Genomic DNA, 16,284 nt, shown 5'->3' with positions numbered 1-16,284 from the left:
GGAAAAAAATGGTTTTTAGGGTTTAACCAGCTTAAAAATATTACCATTTTAATTTGTAAAAAGAAATTTTTCAAAATAGAAATTTTTAAATGGGTTTACAAAAAGTTCAAACCCCTTTGACCCGGAAAAAAAATTTGCAGCGGGAAAAAGAACAAAAGGGGGGGGTTCCCCCCTTAAACCCCATTTCAACAGCCCCCCTATTCCCCCCGTTAAACGTTTTTATCAAAAATTTTGAATTTCCCGTGTTATCTAATTAAAATAAAAAAACCCCCGCTCCCCAAAATGAATTCCTTTGGACTTGAGGGAAGTGCACCCTTTTTAAAAAGTTACAAAAATCTTTTTTAAAATTTTGTGAAAAAGGGACTCAATTTTACATATTTAAAAAGGCAATGACTAATTAAAAAAGAAAAATTTTGAAATTTTTATTTGTCTAACCTGGAAAAAAAAAATTTGGAACCATTTTAAAACTATTCCCTTAAAAATTTGTCGGGTTTATAACCATGTTTTTCCTCCGGGTATATGCTCCCCCGGGGAACTTTTCAGTTTTGCCCAGGGGAAGGGGTTCGTGCCCTTAGATTCTGTCCCCAAAACTTACTGTCAAAAGGTCAAAGTTAAGAAAAGGAAACACTAAAGGATAAAAGCATTATTCCTTTTGTTCCCGGGTTGGGGGTAAACTCAAACCCAAAAGTTAAATTCATTTGGCATTCACCAGTTCATATCGCGCCCTCATATTAGAGTAAATTTTTTTTAAAAATACAAATTTCCCCCAAATTTGGGAAAAATAAAACCGAAAACATGCTAAAAACTAAAGAAATTGTTTTTTCCCCGGTTTTTGACGGGGAGGGTTTGGCATCCACCCGTTGGAGGAGGGGCCCAACCCCTTATAAGATCGGTTTTTTTTAACCCCTTTCCCCCCCCCCCCCCCCCCGCCCCCCCCCCCCCCCCCCCCCCCCCCCCCCCCCCCCCCCCCCCCCCCCCCCCCCCCCCCCCCCCCCCCCCCCCCCCCCCCCCCCCCCCCCCCCCCCCCCCCCCCCCCCCCCCCCCCCCCCCCCCCCCCCCCCCCCCCCCCCCCCCCCCCCCCCCCACCCCCCCCCCCCCCCCCCCCCCCCCCCCCCCCCCCCCCCCCCCCCCCCCCCCCCCCCCCCCCCCCCCCCCCCCCCCCCCCCCCCCCCCCCCCCCCCCCCCCCCCCCCCCCCACCCCCCCCCCCCAAGGGGGGGGGGGGGGGGGGGTTTTTTTTAAATTTTTTTAAACGGGGGCCCGAGGGGGCCCACGGTTTTTTAAGTGTAAACAATCCCCCTATTTAAATTTCCCGGGAGGTGTTTCCCCGGGGGCCCCGATTTTCCCACGGGACCTTGCCGGTAAATTTTGGGGTTTGAGAAAAAATTTTGTGAAAAGGGGGGTAAAATAAAGTAAGGAAAGTAAACCCCAGATAGATTGCCCCATTTTCCTGTTTTTGATTGGACGGATCGGTGTCCCCAGGGACTTTTTAACCCCAAAACCCCTTTTTTAAAAGGGGGCCGCTCGGGGAGGATCCGGGGGGGAATAAAGGGTGCCCCCCGTCAGAAAACTTTTTAATTCAGTTGTCGTATGATTTTTAAATTTTGGGGTTTTTGGGGGAAACCCCCCTTTCATTGGGTTTTTTTGGCCTTTTAAAAATTCAGGGTTTTCCCTTGGGAAAATTTGTAAATGTCCCTGTTCGATTTGTTAAGGGGGCAAATCCCCCTGTTATGGGGTTTACAGGATCGGGAAGTTCGTGAGGAAAAAAGGTCCCCAAAAAAGTAAAGTTGCCCCGCTGTGTTTTTTCGTTTACTTGGTCTTCATCAAGTTGCCAAAAGCTGCAATAAAACGTATCGCAAAGAACATTTATATCTGAAAATTGTGTTAGTACCAGTTTGATCAGTTAAGGTGAGGATTGCCTCAATCTGTCGGGTTCAGCTTAACTGTCTAGGTCATGAGTAGAACCGAAGGATCAAAATATATGTTGCTTGTTGGTCGTATTAACTATAAAACATCAATTTTGAGGGATAAGGAAGTGTTTATAGGTTCTGAAACCTAGCTAAATCGATTTTTCGTGCAATTTTAGGTCAGAAACAGTCATCAAAATGAGTTAATAAGAAGGTCGATTTCTCGGTTATTTTTGAGCTTTCGTTCAGAAAATAATTCGGGGTCCTCAAAGGGGGGTAACAAGAAGGCGTTACAAGTGTTACAAACCTTCTATAATACAAAATATGTATCACCTCCTCAGCCTGCTTAACATGTGCTCGACCTAAAATGTAAACAAACAATTATCACCTCCTCAGCCTGCTTAACATGTGCTCACTATTAATGTAAACAAATAATTATCACCTCCCCGCCAGTATCCACATCTATTGTTTGACGCGATTTAAACTCACTAACAAAAAATACTATTAGCTTCATCCCTGTGACCATGGGTTTTCTAGTAACGTATGAAATAAACTCGAATAAATTATTTCCCTCGTCTGTAACATCTGACGCGTAAAATGTGCCTGCAATTACATGCCCCGTTAAGAGAACAAAAACGTGAAACGAAAGTGTGAAAAAATGAATGTGTGGTGAAAAATTTGAAACGGTTCAAATTTCGTCAGACGAGGCTGATAGACTGTTCTTATCAGAGCTGACAATAAAATGAACTCTGTTTTAAAGCTCTGCTTTCCTCTTCTCTTTCAATTCCTCCCAGAGCTTCTTGAAAGCTCTCCTTTCTTCCACTGATCTGTCCGGGCAAATGTAGATACTTTTATAGCCCTCTTTTGTGCGTAGAAGTTTATCTTTTCTCAGCACCTGAGCTGCCATATCAGAGCTATAATTCAGAGATAGCTTAGTAGGCCGTGATGTGCCAACTCTACAACAGTCATATATATATACAGTCACGTAATGAAGGTTTCTCATTTATCTCACCAAGAACTTCAGCAACTTTGTTTTGTAGCTTCTCGCCGTCGGATTCACTAGATTACGACGTTCCTGCTTCTTTCGTCCTTTTCAGCTATTGTCTTAACTGCAGTACAGATCTTCTTTGGCGTAAGAGCAGCTGCACAAGTCTTCTTCAGGGCAGAAAAATATGATTCCATCTTTGTCTGCACAGTTGTTTGGACAGACTTGAGTTCTTCGTCATTCTTTTTAATGAGCTTCTTCTGCAAATCGATGACAGTTTTCTGCTCCGCGATTAATGAAATGGTTTGTTTATCTACTCTCTCCGCAGCCATTTGCAAATGAGAGGCTGCATAATGATTAAGAATAAAACAAACAGTTTGCAGCCAATTACACAGTTTTTCTTTCGAAACTGATCGCTGTTTACGTTTTTCAATACCAGATCTCCGTATTCCTTAACATCCAGTTCGTGGCACATTTCATTAAAAACACTGTTTGTAGCTCTCGCTACCTGATCTGCATGTCTGGCATTAAAAGGATCTTCACAATCGGGGCCATCGACTAAATGCTTCGTATGTTCATGGTATGAGTGCTGCATATTGTACGAGTATGTATGTACATCGTGTATATTTCAATGTACAGTTCTTTAAAAATTAATTAAAAAAGGCCCCCTTAACACAACGTTTCCACACTAAAAAAAAACCCGAGCATTTCCCTTTAATCGCAAGTTTTTAAAAAACCCAAAAGGGAAAAATTTTTTCATATCATAAAAATTTTTTTTGGGTACATTTCTTTCAATAACTGGCAAAAAATTTGCCTTTCAAAATTTAAAATTTAATTTTTTAAACTTTTTTTTTTTTTTTTTTTTTTTTTCCCCACTTTTTTTTTCCCCACCGTTACCCCAACCAAACCTTTTTCCCCAATTCCAAAATTAATGCGACCCAAATTTCTTTAAAAGAAAAATACATTTAATTTTAAATTTAAAATTAAAGAAAAAAGGGTTCAAAACCAAGGAAAAAATTTTTTTAAAAAATAAACGCCCAATTTCAAAACAAATAAAAAAATTTTTTAAAATTTTTTTTTATAATAATTATTATTTAAATTTAAAAAACCCCCCCAATTTTAAAAAATTAAAACCCAAAAAAATTTTTATCTCAAAAACTTTAACCCCCCTGTGGGGGAGATAGTACTTAAAATGTATGACTTTTTAATTTGGCCCTCCATTTTTTTCCCATTAATTTAAAAAACCCAATTCTATTTTATCAAAAAGGGAATGTAAAATTGTCCCTAAATTGGGGAAAAATTTTAAATTTTTTTGGTCTGGGAAAAAGAAAATTAAAAGAACGGGGAGTAAAAAGTTTTTAATAGAAAGAAATGAAAAAATGAAATTTTTCTAATTTTTTTTAAAAATTTTTTTTAATATTTATATTTTGGGCTGCCCCCCAAAACGATTTTCCTTTTCTTTTTCTTTATATTAAAAAACCAATAATTTATAAAAATAAAAAATTTAAATCAATACCCAGGGTTAAAATTCCCCCAAAAAACAAAAAATTCGAAATACCCCCTTTTTCCAAGGAAAAACGCCCCTTTCAAAAAACATTTAAACCCCGAAAAGGGTTTAAAGGGGTTGGGTGGTGAAAATTGAAACGCGCCGGGCCCGGATTTAAAAGGGCCTCTAAAAATAAATTTTTTTGGGCCCCAACACTTTTTTTCCCAATATAAAATACGGGGGCCGGGGGGGGGGGGAAAAAACCCCTGCCAGTCAGTGGGGGGGGGGGTTGGTGGGGGGGGGGGGGTTAATCCCCCAAACCAAGCCCAGGGGGTCCGGGGGGCCCCCAAAAATGAAAAAAAACCCCAATTTTTTTTTGGGGGGGGGGGCCCCCCATTTAAAAAAACCCGGAAAAAAATTCGTGGAACATTTTTTTTTTGAAATTTTTTTTGGAAACCAAAAAAAAATGGGGGAAAAGGCTTTTAAAATTCTGCACCTAATAAAAACCCCCCAAAAAAGGTTTGGCCAAAAATATTTTTGGAAAAATAAAATGCATTTTGTTTAAAATTAAAATGGCCTTTATTTGGCCCTTTCCCGGGAAAATTTCCCCCACACAAAAAACCTTTAGTTTTGGGGGAAACGGGAAAAAAAAAAATTGAACTTTTTTTCCCCCTCTTTTTAAACTCAAGGGTGGGGGGGAAAGGGGGGGGGGGGGGTTTTTGTTTTTTGGGTCCTGGGGCCCCAACCTACCCGGGGTTGGGGGGAAAACTTTTGAAATTTCTAAAAAGCATGAAAAAGGGGGGTTTTTCCCCCAATTTTTGTCCCCAAAACCCCCCGAAAAAAAAAAAATCGGGGGAAAAACCCCGGGGAAAAATTTTAAGGGGGGGGGAAAATTGTTTCCCCATTTTTTTTTGGCCCCCCCCTGGGCCCAGCTAAACCTTTTTTTTTTAATTTTTTCCCCCCCCAAAAAACCCCGAGGGGGGTTGCAAACTCCCCTGCGGGGTTTAATGGACCCGAGAATTTAAAAGGGAGTCGAAAAAAAACGGGTGGGTGTTTCTGGGGGGGGGAGTGTGAAAAATTGTTTTAATTTCCCTTTTTTAAAAAAATATAAAATATTAAAAAAAAGGGGTTTTGAAACGGGCCCCCTTTTTTTTTTTACTGGGGGCCGCGCCGAGCGGGCCTTTTAAAATTAAACCACCCTTTCCAATTTTAAATTTTTAAAGGGAAAAACCATTCCTTTTATGTATTACAATCAATTTTTTTTTATATTTGTTAAAAGGAAATTTTCCGGAAAATAAAGGGGCCCGGAAATTTTGGAAGATAAATAACTTTAAATTTTTAAAATTTTGGTTTTTAAAACTCCCTTTTTTTAAAGTTTTAAAAAAAAACCCCATACCGGGGAAAAACCCTTAAAGGGCCCATCAGAAAACCCAGGTTTTTTCTTTTTTGTACGCAAAATTGGGGTTCCCTAAAAATGGGGCCCCCTTCCCCACAGAAAAATTTAAATTTTAATCGACAAATGCAAAATTTTAAAAAAACCCACCTTACTGGCAAAAAACTGGGGGCCCCACTCGGCGCCTGTAAATTTTCCGGCCCCTAATCTTCCTATTAAAAAAGAAGTTCCCCCCTTTGAAAGAAAAAAGAATAAAAAACAAAATAGTTAAAAAGGGTTTTAAAAAAAAACCTCCCAAAAAAAACCCGCCCCCCGAGCCCGGAAAAAGGCCCTTTCGAAAACAAAATCAACAAGGGACCCCGGAAATTTCCAAAAAGGAAAAATTAAACAATAGTTTCCAAATCAAAATAAACAAACCCCCGGGCCCCCCTTTTTAGAAATTTAAATTTTAAATTTTGGGGGAAAAATTTTGGGGTTGTTTTTTAAAAAATTAAATTTTTTGGGCAAAATTGGGGGTCCAAATTTTTCCCGGGGGGCGGAACTTGGGTTTCACAAAATTTTTTTTTTTTTACCGGGGTTTTGGGTCCCCCCATAAATATTTTAACAGAGGGGGGGGGCGATTTTTTTTTTGGAACGTTTCCCTTTTTTTTAAAAATGCCCATTTTTTTGCTGTACTCTGAAAAAAATTTTAAAAATTAAAAAAAATTTTTTAAAAAAAAAAAGATAAGAAAAAAAAAAATTTTTTTTTAAAAATTTTTTTTAAACCCAATAATACAACAAATTTATAAACGGAAAAACCCCAACCCTTTTTATTTTGGGGGGGTTGAAAAAATTTTTAAAAAAAGGAAAAGGGAAAAATAATTTTTAAAAAAATTTTTGAAAATTTTTTGGTTTCGTCTCCCAAAAAACGGGGTTTAAAAACCCCCTTTTTTTAAATTTTTCCCGATTTCCCCCGGGCCCCCGGGAAAAATTTTCCTTTTTTCCCTCAAATTTTTTTTTTTCCAGTTTTAAACTCCCTTTTCCCAAACATTTTCTCGAATAAAAAATGAAAATATCATTTTGTTTTTTTTTTTTTTTGGGAAAACATTTTTTGGGGGAATTTTTTTTTGCCCAATTTGTTTTTTTTCTGAAAAAAAAGGGTTTTTTGGGAGGGGGGCAAATCATTGACGGTTTTAAACTCGTTTTCCCTTTTCCCTTCAAAAATAGGGGCGGCCGCCGTTTTTCCCCCTTTCCCCCTTTCCAAAAATTTTTGGCCCAAAGGGCCCAAAAAGGGGCCTACGAAATTTTGGAAAAGAGCCCCAACCCCGGGGGCCCAGTTTAAATTAAAAAAATTGGCCCCAAAAGCTAAATCACACCCCCCTAACATTTTCAAAATTTTTTTCGGGGTTTGGGCCCCTTTTAAAAAGGGGGGCCCCCCCAAAACAGTTTAAAAACCAAACCCTCGAATCAAAGGGTTTTTTCGGACTCTGAATTAAAAAATTCCCATAAAGGGTTTAAAAATGCCCCCCCCCCTTCCCTTTTTGGCCCCGCTATATTGGCAAAAAAAACTTTTTCCCCCCCAAATCACGGGGAAAAATGACCGAATAAGGAAATTTTTGGGGGCCCCCCCCAAATTTTCCCTTTTTGAAAACCGTAAATTTTTTTAAAAAATTTTTAAGGAAAAAGATTTTTTGGTAATATGGGTTTGCAAAGGGGGGTTTTTAAAAAGGGGCAGTGGAAGGGAACCCATAAAATTTTTCTGGTCCTTTTCCCAAAGGGTTTCGGTGGATTTTTCCCCCAAAACCCGGGGGGTGAATTTGCAAAAAAAATTAAAATCCCCCTCGGGGAAAGGGGGGGGCGGGTAAAAAGGGGGGGTTCGACGGGGGTCGGGGTAAGGGGGGAAAAAAATTTCATTTCCCCAGATTTTTAAAACTGGTTAAAACAATGGGGGGGCCCCTTTTTTGTAGTTGTAAAAAATTTCGCCCCTTTTTAAAGGAAAGGGGGGTTTTTTGGGGTCACGGGGGGGTTTTAAAAAAAGCGGGAAAAAATTTATTTCGGGGACCAATTTTTTCCGGGTTGGGAAAAAAACCCCCGAAAAGGGGCATGAAACCCCCCAAGGGAAAAAAGGAAACTTTTATAAAGGGGCCCGGGGGGAAAACCCTAAAAAAGGGGCCCCCAAAAAAGGGGGGAATTTGAGTTTTGCCCAAATTCATAGAGGGTAAAAAAAAGGGGAAATTAAATTCCCGGGGAACCAAAAAAAGGGCCCGGGACCCAGTTTTTTTTTTTGGAAAACCTGGTGAGAAAGGGAAATGGGGGCCGGGCCCCCCCTTTTTTAGGGGGGAAACCCAAGCGGGGTTTTGGTTTGGTTTTGGGGGGGCCCCCATCAAAAATTAATTGGGTTAAAAGTAAAGGGAAGTCAACAAAAGGTTTAAAAAATTTTTTTTTGATTGGGTTTTTGGAAACCCCTTAAATACCTGGGAAATGGGGGCCCTTTTTGGTTCCCGGGGGAATTTCCAACCCAAAGGGTTTGTTTTCCCAGGCCCATCAAAAGATTGGGTTGAGGAAAAAATTTTAAGGGGAAAGGCCCCCCACCCAAAAAGGGGGGCCCCATCCCCAAAATTGGGGGGTTTTTGGTTTTTTGGCCCCAAAACTTTGAAAAACCAAATAGAATTTTTGGGGAAACCCGCCCCAAAAACCCAAATTTTGGTAAATAAGGGGGGGGGCACGTAAAAAAAAAAAACCTTTCCTTTTCCTCCGATTTAAAAAAATTTGGGGGTAAACCACTTTTTTCCCTAGAGATTTGTGGGGGAAAATTTTCCGCAAAAACCCAAATTTTTTTCAAAACCTTTATTTTGGAAAAAAACAGTGATTTTTTTCCCCTGGGTTTGCCATTTTTTTTGGAGGGTTTCCCCGGGGGGTTTTTGGGGGAAAGAAAAATTTTAAGGTTTGGTTTTAAAAAGCCCCGCGTAATTTGGCCCCAAATTTCCCCTTTTGATTTTTTTTTGAAATTTTTGGGAAAATATTTCCCCTTATTTTTTTTTGATTTTTTAAACGATGCCCCCCAAATCCCCCCCTTTCCGCAGTTTCCCGGTGGGGGCCCAGGGGGTAAATCTCCCCCGACCCTCCCCGGTTTTTTTGCGAAAAAAATTTTTTTAAAAAGCGCGGCGCCAAACCCCCCTTTTAAGGCCCCAATTCCCCGCTAACAAAGCCCTTTAAAAAATGAAAAAACCCATTCTAAAAATTGGGCGACGAAAACCCCTTCCAAAAAAAGGTTTTCCCCAAACGCCCCCAAAAAATTTTTGGGGGGATATCGGAGTTTGATAAATTTGTTTAAAAAGGGGGGCCAAAAACCTCCCTTTTTAGATAAAACCCTTTTTTTCGGAAATGAAAAGTTTGGTTGGAAAATGTTTTAAAAAAATTTTTTTTGGGGGAAAACCCAAAAATTAAAAAGGATTTTTCAATACCCCAAAATTTTTTTGGAAAAAAAAAAATTTGGGGGCGGGGCCAAAAAATTAAAAGCGTTTTAAAAAACCCCCAAACCCCCCTATGCGGGGCCCAAAACGCGGGGGGGCCTTTCCAACTTTTTCCAAATGGGCGCCCCTACCTAGTCTAAGGAAACATTTGGGTCCCAAAATTTTTAAAGGCCCCCTTGGGTGGGGGCCCCACCTTTTTTTCCCAAAATTTTTAGCTCTTTTTTAAGAAAAAAGTTTTTTAAAATTTTTAAAATTTAAAAAAAAAAAAGTTTTTCCATTTTAAAATTGTAAATTTAAAAACGGGGAAAAACCAAAAATATTTCAGAAAACTTTAAAGGCCCAAAATTTTTTAATGAAAATTTTTTTTTTTTCCAAATTTTGGTTGTATTTCCCCCACCCTCCCTTTGATCAAAAAAATTTTTAAAAAACCTAAAAAAAAAGAAATTTTTTTAAAAAACCCCCCCCCCCCCCCCCCCCGGCCCCAAAAAAAACAATAACGGGCCCGTAAAAATTGAAACAAAGGGTCCCCACCCCCCCCATAGGCGGTTAACAAAATAGGGAAAACCCCGATCCCGGGCCTTAAAAATTATCAAATTTTTTTAAATTTATAACTTTAAAATTTTAAAGTTTTTTAAATTATTTTGAATAAAATTGAGGGGGAAAATTGGGTTTTTGAAATTTTTTAAATTTAACTCGAAACCGCAAATTTTTTTTTAAGGGAAAACCCAAAAACTTTAAAAAGATTCCCCCCCCATTTTTTTCCAAAAAATTTTGGGATTTTTTGAACCCAAATAAAAAAATTTTTCCCCTCAAAAAAAAGCCCGCAAAAATTTTGGGGGTTTTTTTTAATTCATCCGGAAACCCCTTTCCCCCCCAAAACCCCCGGGAAAAAAAAAATCATTTTAAAACGCCCCCAAATTTTATACTTTTTAAAATTTTTTTAAAAAATAAAATTGGAAAAAAATTAAAAAAATTTTATTAAAAACTTTTTTCCGGGGAAAATTTTTAATAGGGAAAACAAAAAAAACCTCGGGGAACACGGGAGAAGTTTAAAATTTGAAAAATTTTTCCCCCCCCGAAAAAAACCCCGAAATTTCCCAAAGTAAACCCCAGACGGGCCTGGGGGGGGAAATTTTAAAAAACAAATAAAAATTGGGGGAAAAACTATTTTTTATAGGGGAAAAACACCCGGGGCCCCCCCCGCGGGCAAACCTTTTTTTGGCATTTTTTGGGGGGCCCCCCGGGGAAACCCCCCTTTTTTTTTAAAAGGGGGTTGGGGTTTTCCCCGGGGCCCCTTTTTTTTTGGGGCCCAACCCGCCACTCTGAAATCAAGTTTCACAAAAAAATACCCATTGGTCATTGAGATCGGTCATTGAGTGACCGAATGAGATATGTCCTGGTAGTGGTATAACTTAATGGCTGCACGACTTCCAGGCCCCCTCTATTATTAGGGGTCAGATCATATGACGTATAATTAGTGATGCGACGTATAATTAGTGATGTGATCCACCAACTACGATTTACAGAACATGTGAACTCTACCCTACATCTAGCCCAGTTTTACCCCTTACTTTTGATTTAAATTAACAAGTCAATACACATTTTTCATAGGATAATTAATCAAATTTATTGAATACTGAATACTGAATACTGAATACTGAATACTGAATACTGAATACTGAATACTGAATACTGAATACTGAATACTGAATACTGAATACTGAATACTGAATACTGAATACTGAATACTGAATACTGAATACTGAATACTGAATACTGAATACTGAATACTGAATACTGAATACTGAATACTGAATACTGAATACTGAATACTGAATACTGAATACTGAATACTGAATACTGAATACATCAATTATAGTTTTCTAAACAGTTATAACAGTTGGCAAACAATTTATCTGCAAAATAAATCTTCTCAAAATTTTTCTGGATGTTCTTTTGAACAGCTTGACAGAGGTGGAAGAAGCAATTGCTAACATCCCACCCTGGCAAACTCTTCAAAAAAGCATTTGGAGAAGGTAGGCATGTTGATAAGGCATCATGTAGCCTCCAGGCTCGACAAACCCCGACAGACGGGGTTTGTCGGGGTTTGTCGAGCCTGGAGGCTACATGAGGCCTTCTTGTGTAGTGTTTTTCCACGTAAAGCTTGATGACTCCGTATCGGCTTTTTGTTGGGAGACTCAAAAAAAAAAAAAAAAGCCTCCAGGCTCGACAAACCCCGACAAACCCCGACACAGCCGACAAACCCTGACAAACCCCGACAAACCCCGACAAACCCCGACGAACCCTGACAAACCCCGACAAACCCCGACGTGTCGAGATATGTCGTATCATGTCCGGCCCACCGGCTACATGATGCCTTTGATAGAATGCGATACTATTGTCTATCATCTTCCCGTATATATACCTAAGAACACTTGATCGGCTCACTCCCGTTGCATGCCTTTGGCACGTACGTATCACATCCCTAGATACGAGAACCCCCCTTTAGCAAGAGCTCCCGTCCCTTATGTGATATACGAGTCGAGCGGTCAAATCTTAAAGATCATGTTTACTTCTTAATGAACTGCTATGATGTACATGTGAACTCTACCCTGTATCTAGCCCATTTCTAGGTCAGTTAAATCCTACTGATGGATCACATCACTAATTATACGTCACTAATTAGTGATATGATCTGATCTCCCTGGGTCCCCTAGTAATGAGGGGGCCTGGCCGTCGGCCTCCCTAACTTAATCCAATCAATTTTGCTAACGAGATAAACAAATTGCTTGATAACTTCGTCATTTTAATTCCGTTTCATATAATATCCGACCTTGTGATGACCTATTGCAATGGAGTCTCGATCCAACATGTTCACAAATACAAGTATAAGCATTAAGCAATTCAATGTTGACTGGGTGTGGCCCCAAAATATCGAATTTTCAAATTTTTGCGACGGAATCGTCGAATGAGTAGTTACAGTATACCATTTGAAAATGTATAGGTCTCAAATACCAAACCAAACGTATGTAAACTAACTCTTGCTATGATTTTGATAATCCGAGACTGATAACATATCATAAATTAGAGAGCAAATTGATCGTCGTGTCTCTAAAAAATGAATGCCTAAATTATTCGTTCACCAAATAAAGTTCTAAATTTCCAGCCCAAATTTTTGATACTCAAGTTTATTGAGGCCAACGTTTTGGCAAACCAATATTTGGTAACTGAAGTATACCAATTTTTAAAGAGAAGTTATTGGTCCATTTTACAACGCTTAACACGTAAACTTATTATATAAACTATTTATAGTTACTTATTATATAAACTATTTATAGTTACTTATAAGTATAAATGAACCGAATACCAACACGACGTGATATACCTGTTTGTTATGTCTATAATGACGTGATATACCTGTTTGTTATGTCTATAATGACGTGATATACCTGTTTGTTATGTCTATAATGACGTGATACACCTGTTTGTTATGTCTATAATGACGTGATATACCTGTTTGTTATGTCTATAATGACGTGATATACCTGTTTGTTATGTCTATAATGACGTGATATACCTGTTTGTTATGTCTATAATGACGTGATATACCTGTTTGTTATGTCTATAATGACGTGATATACCTGTTTGTTATGTCTATAATGACGTGATATACCTGTTTGTTATGTCTATAATGACGTGATATACCTGTTTGTTATGTCTATAATGACGTGATATACCTGTTTGTTATGTCTATAATGACGTGATATACCTGTTTGTTATGTCTATAATGACGTGATATACCTGTTTGTTATGTCTATAATGACGTGATATACCTGTTTGTTATGTCTATAATGACGTGATATACCTGTTTGTTATGTCTATAATGACGTGATATACCTGTTTGTTATGTCTATAATGGCTAGAAGTCTCGCTGCTGGCGCTGTCCTCTAAGTCTATACTGTCCTTTTGCTGCTGCATCTGCTCCATCGTGTGGTTATTTACCAGATCAACCTGCCAAAACGCGCTGTAAGTACAGGGTCTAACACAACCTGTGTATAAGTACAGGGTCTAACACAACCATGTATAATGTATAGTGACCATAGTAACCAGGTGTATGTATAGTAACCATAGTAACCGAGTGTATGTATAGTGGCCATAGTAACCAAGTGTATGTATAGTGACCATAGTAACCAGGTGTATGTATAGTAACCATAGTAACCGGGTGTATGTATAGTAACCATAGTAACCAGGTGTATGTACAGTGACCATAGTAACCGGGTGTATTTATAGTAACCAGGTGTATGTCTCACTTGCTCAAGGCCGTTGTTTCTCAGCGCTATCCGGTTCAGTTCCTCCTCAAGGTTCCTCCGTTGGTTATGAGACTCTGTCAGCTCTGCGTTCCGCTGTGAAATCGTGTCTGCAATGGTATGAGGTTACTCTTAGTTCCGCTGGAATATCGTGTCTGCAATGGTATGAGGTTACTCTTAGTTCCACTGTGATATCGTGTCTGCAATGGTATGAGGTTACTCTTAGTTCCGCTGTGATATCGTGTCTGCAATAGTATGAGGTTACTCTTAGTTCCGCTGTAATATCGTGTCTGCAATGGTATGAGGTTACTCTTAGTTCCGCTGTGATATCCGTGTCTGCAATGGTATGAGGTTGCTCTTAGTTCTGCTGTGATATCGTGTCTGCAATGGTATGAGGTTACTCTTAGTTCCGCTGTGATATCGTGTCTGCAATGGTATGAGGTTACTCTTAGTTCCGCTGTGATATCGTGTCTGCAATAGTATGAGGTTACTCTTAGTTCCGCTGTAATATCGTGTCTGCAATGGTATGAGGTTACTCTTAGTTCCGCTGTGATATCCTGTCTGCAATGGTATGAGGTTGCTCTTAGTTCTGCTGTGATATCGTGTCTGCAATGGTATGAGGTTACTCTTAGTTCCGCTGTGATATCGTGTCTGCAATGGTATGAGGTTACTTTTAGTTCCGCTGTGATATCGTGTCTGCAATGGTATGAGGTTACTCTTAGTTCCGCTGTGATATCGTGTCTGCAATGGTATGAGGTTACTATTAGTTCCGCTGTGATATCGTGTCTGCAATGGTATGAGGTTACTTTAGTTCCGCTGTGATATCGTGTCTGCAATGGTATGAGGTTACTCTTAGTTCCGCTGTGATATCGTGTCTGCAATGGCATGAGGTTACTTTTAGTTCCGCTGTGATATCGTGTCTGCAATGGTATGAGGTTCAGTAAACTTACTCTTAGTACTATAAGTAATAATCAATTTCTAATCTACCAACTTCTCAGTCCCTTTATTTCTTCGTCCAAAGAACTTTTTTGTTTTTTCAGTCGAACTAGTGTTTCCAAAGACATATCTTCCTATAAAATGCTTTAGTAACCATAGTAACCAGGTGTATGTTATCAATGAGCTGATTAGGTTGATAATTATAATTTTGGTTGGTTTTAGTCAAAATTAAAATAAATGAGACGCAAAACTAAAGTAATTGAGACGCTCACGGAATTCCTTAATTCCTTAATAAGGAGTGTTTCATACTACTTATTATAAACAGTGATATGACAGTGATATGACAGTGATATGTATAGTACTATTATACAGTACGAGTGCAGTGTATATTGTATAGTGTATAGTATATAGTGTATAGTGTATAGTGTATAGTGTATAGTGTATAGTGTATAGTGTATAGTGTATAGTGTATAGTGTATAGTGTATAGTGTATATTGTATGGTGTATAGTGTATAGTGTATATTGTATGGTGTATAGTGTATGGTGTATAGTGTATAGTGTATGATGTATATTGTATGGTGTATGGTGTATAGTGTATAGTGTATAGTGTATAGTGTATAGTATATAGTGTATAGTATATGGTGTATAGTATATAGTGTATAGTATATAGTGTATACTGTATATTGTATATTGTATAGTGTATATTGTATGGTGTATAGTGAATAGTGTATGGTGTATAGTGTATAGTGTATAGTGTATAGTGTATAGTGTATATTGTATGGCGTATAGTGTATGGTGTATAGTGTATGGTGTATAGTGTATTGTGTATGGTGTATTGTGTATGGTGTATAGTGTATAGTGTATAGTGTATAGTGTATAGTGTATAGTTTATAGTGTATAGTGTATAGTGTATAGTGTATAGTGTATAGTGTATAGTGTATATTGTATGGTGTATAGTGTATGGTGTATGGTGTATAGTGTATAGTGTATAGTGTAAAGTGTATAGTGTATGGTGTATAGTGTATGGTGTATGATGTATGGTGTATGGTATATAGTGTATAGTGTATGGTGTATAGTGTATGGTGTATAGTGTATAGTGTATAGTGTATGGTGTATGGTGTATGGTGTATAGTGTATGGTGTATAGTGTATAGTGTATAGTGTATAGTGTATAGTGTATAGTGTATAGTGTATAGTGTATATTGTATAGTGTATAGTGTATAGTGTATAGTGTATAGTGTATAGTGTATAGTGTATAGTGTATAGTGTATAGTGTATAGTGTATAGTGTATAGTGTATAGTGTATGGTGTATATTGTATAGTATATAGTGTATAGTGTATGGTGTATAGTGTATTGTGTATAGTGTATAGTGTATGGTGTATAGTACTATTATACAGTACGAGTGCAGTGTTTAACGTGGCTAACTCATTCCATAATTATGACAGAAATAAAGAAATTGGACCAATAATAATAATATAATACCAGTTACAAGTTACAACTTCTTTCATTAATTAAATAATCAAATATTTACAGCATGTCAAATTAAAATACATTTTACTCAAAACAAGCGCGGTGACTATGGCTGGACAGTGAATCAAGCCCCTTTTATTGCATTAAGAAGTCGTTCAGCAGGTTTACTTTTGGTTTAAAACTAGTTCGATGGTTAAGATTTAATGAAATTTTTGCTAAATACGCGCAACAATGTACGGAATTGTTTGTTGAAAACCCCAAAAATCACCATATTCGGGTGCCTAAAAACTATGTATGTTAAAATTTAAATTAGAGAAACAAATCCCAAGTTTCGGGACTACCGGAAGGGA

General features: G+C 38.3%; 1 long non-coding RNA gene across 1 annotated transcript; it reads right to left on the bottom strand.

The window, feature by feature from the left end:
* Positions 1 to 13,171: 13,171 nt before the first annotated feature.
* LOC134821699 (uncharacterized) lies at positions 13,172 to 14,600 on the bottom strand. The gene is made up of 3 exons (XR_010161032.1): positions 14,520 to 14,600; positions 13,532 to 13,638; positions 13,172 to 13,232 (listed from the first exon to the last, which is right to left on the bottom strand). It is a non-coding gene; the product is annotated as an uncharacterized LOC134821699 (long non-coding RNA).
* Between the last annotated feature and the right edge of the window lie 1,684 nt (positions 14,601 to 16,284).

This window comes from Bolinopsis microptera, chromosome 10 (genome assembly GCF_026151205.1).
Source record: "Bolinopsis microptera isolate Bmic1 chromosome 10, MBARI_Bmic_1.0, whole genome shotgun sequence".
Lineage (NCBI taxonomy): Eukaryota > Metazoa > Ctenophora > Tentaculata > Lobata > Bolinopsidae > Bolinopsis > Bolinopsis microptera.
Note: the sequence above shows the minus strand (reverse complement) of the source record. Positions and strands in the feature narration are given on the sequence as shown.